The sequence below is a fragment of the Vanellus vanellus genome, assembly GCF_965231255.1.
Source record: "Vanellus vanellus genome assembly, chromosome: 22".
Classification (NCBI taxonomy): domain Eukaryota; kingdom Metazoa; phylum Chordata; class Aves; order Charadriiformes; family Charadriidae; genus Vanellus; species Vanellus vanellus.
The window spans coordinates 3,857,974-3,864,372 of NC_138927.1; positions in this window are offsets into that span (position 1 = coordinate 3,857,974).

The window sequence follows — 6,399 nt, forward strand, 5'->3', positions numbered from 1 at the left end:
TGGTCACCCGCCGCATCACTCAAGCCTTGACCACTTTTCATTGGTCAAAAAAGTCGTCACTCCCGGGAGAAGGCGGAGCGGGGCCGCCTCCTCCCCCCGCCCTGCCCCTCCGCGGGCGTTGGGGAAGCGTTGACGTCACGCGCGGAGCGCTGCGCGGTGATGCAACCGCCCAGCCCGCCCCCTCCGCGTGACGCGCCCCCGGGGAGGTCGCGCGAGATCACGTAGGGGTTGGAGGTGGGGGAGGAGAGAGCCGTCCCACAAGGCCTTGCGGGAGGGGACCCGGAAGTGGGGCAGGGCCGGGCCGGGGGAAGGGAAGGGGCTGAGCCGGGCGGGTGTGGAGGGCAGGAGCTGAACTGGGCCGGGGTTAAGGGAGGGGGCCGGGCCGGGCCAGGCCTGGCCTAGGCCGGGGGAAGGGAAAGGACTTAGCTGGGCCAGCGTTGAGGGAAAGGGCTGAGCTGGGCCAGGGCAAGCCCTGGGAAGGGGCTGAGCTAGGCCAAGGCCTGGGGCAAGTGAAGGGGCTGAGCTGGGGCTGAGTTGGGCCAAGGCGGAGGCAAGTGAAGGGGCAGAGCTGGGCCAAGGCCGGGGGAAGTGAAGGGGCAGAGCTGGGCCAGGCCAAGGCTGGGGGAAGGGCGAAGGAGGAAGGTGGCAGGGCTAAACCACGTGTGAAGATCTGCTGTGGTGTGTGTTAGGGGAGGGCAGGGTGAGGGGGATATGCAGGCACAGAGGAGGAGGAAAGGGAGCTGGATTAGGGCAGGGTGAGGGGGCTGGGGAGGTGAGGAGCTGCTGGAGGGAGGGGGAGGTCTCTGCAGAGGTGGGTGGAGGAGGGTCTGGTCTGGAGGAAAGAAGGGAGCAGAAGACCGTGGGGTGGAGTGGGTGTCTCCACCTTCAGAGTGGACCCGGGTGGGGGAGCAGAGCCACATGGGTGGGCTGGAAAGGCTGGCGGCAGAGCAGGGGCAGAGGGAAAACTGTGTCTCAAAGGTTGAGGGAAAGAGAATTGGAGGAAAAGGAAGGGAGAATGAGGTAGGAGGTAGTGTCTGCAGCAAAAGGAAAACCTTCACATGAACTTGTTTCCCTCTTCGCTCCGATGCCGGCAGCTGCTGGCCCGCTGCTAGGGCAGCTGCTCATCTGCAAGTCCCAGGCACGGCCAAGACTGTGATTTGCATGGGTGGATCTGCCTCGGGTTTGGGGCAGGGTCAGCACTGCAAATTGCAGCTCGCTTGTGTTTACGCCACAGCTTGGGTGCTGGAGTTGGCGGCACCAGACGCTGGGGAGACTTTTCCCCCTGTTTCATTTTGGGTATGCAGTTGGACTCCAGTCGCTGCAGCAAGGGCAAATTGTACACTGCACACACACTCAATAATTGCTCATTTTTTTTCATCAAGTGGTTGTCTTTTTTTTTTTTTTACTATGTGACACAGAACAGGTGCTGTGAGCTTAAGACTGTGCTGCCTGCCCGAACAAATGGGGGAATTAAAGCATTTTGGAGTTAAAAGGTCATGCTGTAGATCCAAGATCGAGTGAACAAAAGGCAGTAACTACTCACAGTTGTGCTAATAAACCCACAGCAGTGTGATGTGTCCCCTTTTGTGCCTGTGTTGCCTGATGTAGTTAGACCGTTCTCACCCTCGGACCATCGGGGATGCCTTGAAATCTTTGGGAAACTTCTTTCCCCACCTTTTTTTTTTTTATTATTATTATTAAAAAAAAAAAAAACAACAAAAAACAAACCAAAACAGATGACAGAGTATTCCCAGTCTGAGCTTGTGCAAGTGGTGAAGCTGAAATATGAGATGCTCACTGCAGCGCTCAGTCTTTCCCAAGAAGGACCGGGGGAGTGTCTTGGGTTTTTAGTAAGGCTGCGTGGGTGTGCATATTAAACTGAAATTCTGCTGTGCTTGGCTACCTCGGGGACTAGTTATAATCACCGGGCAAATATGCTGTGTGTAGGAGAAATACTTAATTTCATGAAATTCGTTGCATTGTGCTGGATGCTAGATTGTGATTGGGAAATATCAGCCGGTGAAAGCAGAAGGCAGAGCTTGGCAGAGGCGGCGGATGGCTTTAAACAAAACCCTCCTCGCTGCTCTGGGGCTGCGATGCTCCGAGGAGAGGTTTTGGGAGAAATCAGGCGGAGGTGGAGGGCTGGGGCTGCCCAGCTTTCTGGGGTTTGACAGCGCACCTGGAAAACGTAAACGCCGCCAGCGATTTGTTACAAGAAATAAAACCGCCTAAAAAGTCATATGGGGGGGGGGGGGGGAGGGTGTTGCAAATCTCTTGAGCTGAAGGAAAAGGAGAGATTTCGTTTCAGAACGTGAACGACAAACCTGCCAGAGCAGTCATGGTCGCCAAGGGAAAAACATTTGGCTAAGGAAGAGCGTTTGTAAAGCTGCTACCGAAGGAAGTGTAATAAGAAACGTTTAAAAAGCCACTGCCTCGGTGATTTTCCAGGATAGCCTCGCTAGCAGCAAAGCGGTTTATAGCTTTGCAGAGCTTGGAAAACCGTTCAGATCATGTTGTATGCAGCCGTTTGTACCCCCAAAAAAGCTCCAGTTATGGTATTAGACAGCAAAAGCGAGATGGCCTCCCCCTGCATCATAGTCTTTGCCATCCTAAAACCTCAGGGCTCTGCAACACGTGTCCTTTCCCTCCGTGAACCGCCCGGCTCTGTCCTGACCCATCTCCAGAGCCCCGGGACCCCCTTCCCCAGGGTGTAGCAGTGGTGGTGGGAGCTCATGATCAGCCCCTCCGGGTCATCTGGAGCGTTTGGAAGCCAAGAAGTTGCCAAAGCAAGTTTGATTCAGCTGCTGTTCTTTGACACCGCCTGTGGTTCTCCGTAAATCACTAACAGATAATATTTTCATATTCTGGCTCTCTCCATGTCCCCTGCTTTCTGAATAATTACCTTGTTTTGTGCGAGCCGTAAGAGGTTTTCACAGATAATTCATCCAGCGCTGAAAGGCAGCCAGTTTTGGGGCTGGAGCGCATTTTCTGGCCACCTGGCATTGCTGCACAGAGGTCTGCGCTGGAGCGCAGCTGCCTCCGGAGGGAAGCGCCGTATCCAGGACAGCCGAGGGCAGGGCGAAAAAAAAAAAAAAAAAAAAAAAAAAATCAGAAAAAACCCAACAAACCAAACCCCAAACCCAGCTGAAATCCCAGCCGCCCTTCCTCGGAGAATAATTGAGCTTGGCAACCTCAGCCCACCCTGAATTTCTGGATGTGTGGACAGATTGATCCCGCCGATCTGGATGCTCTCACCCACAGAAAGGCCGTTTCACTGGAAACAAAAACACCTTCTCGGGAGCTGTTTGCGGCGCTGTGCTCTGTCTCAGCTCGCTCCCCGTGTCCTGGCCGGCGCTGGGCCCTGCGAGAGCGGGTGGGTCGGAGCTCAGCGCGGAGAGCTGGGATCGCCCCAAGATTCCCATCCCCATCCCAGGGGATGAGTTGCTCCGGGGCGGGCAGGAGGAGCGATGGTCACTCTGCCAGCTTATATCTCAGCCGCTCCCAGAACCAGGCCACCAAAGATGTTGGGTAGTCACTGAGCGCCACTGGTCCTCAATGAGACAACGTCAGCAGCCCTGGTCTACAGCTTCCATCGCCCTGATGGAGAGCGCGATGTCCTCGCCTTTTATACGGGCTGGGAGGGGCATCAGCATCTCCGTCTTCACCATAGACAGAGGTGTTGTTGAGGTGAAAGCCGCGGTTAGGGATGCTCGCCTGGGAGGCCATGACTTTGACAACCATTTGGTGAGCATTTTCACGGATGAATTCTTAAAGAAGCATCAAGAGAGCGTCAGGCGGGGCGGATGAGCTGTTTGGAGGCTCAGGAAAGCCTACGAGGTGGCCAAAGGGACTCCCATCTCCAGCATGAAAGCCACCATCAGCTTGGACTGCCTTCAAGGGATCAACTTGCAGGCAGACATGACCCGTGCCCAGTTACGAGCACCTGAGCACCAACCTCTTGGTTGGCAGATGCCAAGAAGGGGTGGCTGAACAAGGGGGAGACCCTGAAGGTGACAGAGGGCCAGGAGAAATACCGAATAGAGGGCATGGCGCAGGACTGGAAGCTGGCTGCCAAGGACTACCTCCAGTCCTGTGCTTTCAGCGTGGAGCTGACCTCTGGAGACATCTTGAGCTACTTCACCCTGCAGACCACCGAGAAGATGGGACCCTCAAGGGGGCATATGGGAGGTAGGTGCCAAATCTTCTCGGCTTTCACTCTCCAGGCAGTGCTCTCGCTCCCCATAAAGCACCAGCCTCGGCTGATATTTCACCATCTCGGTATGAAATTTGGGGAGTTTCCCCCATAACCCAGCATTTCCAGCTTGCCAGCCCTGCAGGCAATGTGCCTCTTCCAGAAGAAACCTTAAATGCACGCCTTTAGGCCAGCTTTGCTTTCAATAAAACACCAGGTTCAGGGTGGCTGTTCTTTGCTGCGCTCGGCAAAACCTGGAGCGACTCGGAGGTTCGGGTGTCGAGGGAAGTCTGGAGGTCGCAGCTCAGCCGGGCTGGGAGCCAGAACCCAAGGCTGGCTCTGGGAACAGCAAACCTCTCCTCAGGTACGTCCTTTTGTATTTTCTCCTTTTTCAAATAGAATAAATGAAAAAAAAAAAAAAAAAAAAAAAAAATCTAAGTTCCCAGCCATCCTTAGCTACCCACGCTCAGAACTGCTATCCCTAATGCCGCAAATGCAAAATTTCAGGCTCCTGCTAAACGCTTCCTGGGGGTGCAAAACCTCCAGCTCTCCGAGCCACCTGCGTGTTCGGCAGCGAATTCAGAACATCGCCTACCCGAAGGGAGCCTGAAAGTCACGGTTCCCTGAAAGTCAAAGCGTGTTTTATTGACCGCAGTCAAGAGAATCAAAGATCCGGAGACCTGGACTCCCACAGAATAAACCCCATTATTCCTGCGCGGTGATCGTTTCTCTCCCAGACGCGAATTCGAGTCAGCGCCCCTGCCGAGAATGATTAAAGACCACTTCAGAAATCAGTGCGGCAAATTGTAAAATAAGCAGGTGAACAAAGCGAAAGCAAACAAGAAAATATTATGACCTGCCACCCTCGATTGGGAGCAATCGCGTCGCCTGGAAGGAAACGCTGTTCCTCGGGTGCTGCCGGCCCGGCGCTCGCGGCGAGGAAACACGGCGGCTGAGCCCGGCCGTTTGCCACGCAAAATACGGGTTTTGCAAAATACGGGTGTAGCCATGGGGGGACGTCACTTCTCAGCTGCCAGAAACCCATTTGGGGGGAAGATGCAGCCCACGCACACACTGATACAAGCCAAGGCTGAGTTGGTTTTCTTTCTTCCCCCCTTTTGTAGGCTCCCTGCCCCACCTGCCTGGCTGTTAATTGGGCAAATTGGGAAGGCAGAGCCTGGTGGTGCCAACTGCTCCCACCTGGGAGCTCTGGGCTGTCCACCCACGCTGCCCGCCCGGCTCCGTCCCCAGGGTGGAGGTGAGCAGGGAACCGGAGCCCCCAGAATGAACCTTCACACCGTGCTGGTATCCAGCCTGGACATGCCAAGAGCAGCACTGACCCCGCCAAACCCTCGGCTCTCCCTCGGGATTCCCCGTAGCTGTGCAGGTTTGGGGTAAAGCGCTGGAGCAAGGGGAGGTGAGAGGAGCACCACAGCTCTGAGCCCGGCTGGTCCCGAGGAGGTTGGGCAAAACCCCCCTGAAACATCCCGGGTGAAATGAATTTTGGGTCTCCTTTGGGTCCGTTTGGGCTCCCTCCATCCTGGCGGCTGTTGGCAGCGAGCGTGGAAACCTCCAGGAGCTCTGCTTTCCCCCCCAGACGGCTGAGTCACCAAGCCATATAGGAGCCTGGAGAGAGGCTGAGGAGAGGACCGAGAGACACTGGGCACTGGGGACCACTCTCTCTGGCAGGGGCAGCTCCCTTGTCCCCGGTGTGATGCCGGCTGCCGGGATGGGGCAGAGTCCGGTTGGGAACAGGAGAGCCCTGAGCCCAGAGAGTGGATTCAGGCTCCCTCCCATCACTGGGGAAGGGGGTTCCAGCACTTCTGGGGGTGGCATTGAAAACTCGGGGGGTTAGGACACCGTAACTCCAACAGGGGTGAGCCTGGGCTGAGCACTGGGTGAAACTCATCACACAGAGGGCTGCAGAAGGTAGAAATGGCAAGGGCTGTGCTTGCTGGGGGACTGGCTGGGGAGGCAGAAGACACCCCAGCGTGGTGGACAGGATCACTTCTACAGGCTTTTATTGCCAAAATGGTAAAATTCCTCTCCAGAGGGCTGGGAGCATCCTCCAACCTCCCGGCTGAGCTGCCCCCCCTCTGCCCCACAACCACCTCCCGGGGCGCCACATCCCTCTGCCAGCCCTTCATCCACCTGGAGCTGCCCAGGGGGACACGGAGGGGACAGGGCGCACGTGGGGCTGTGTCTCG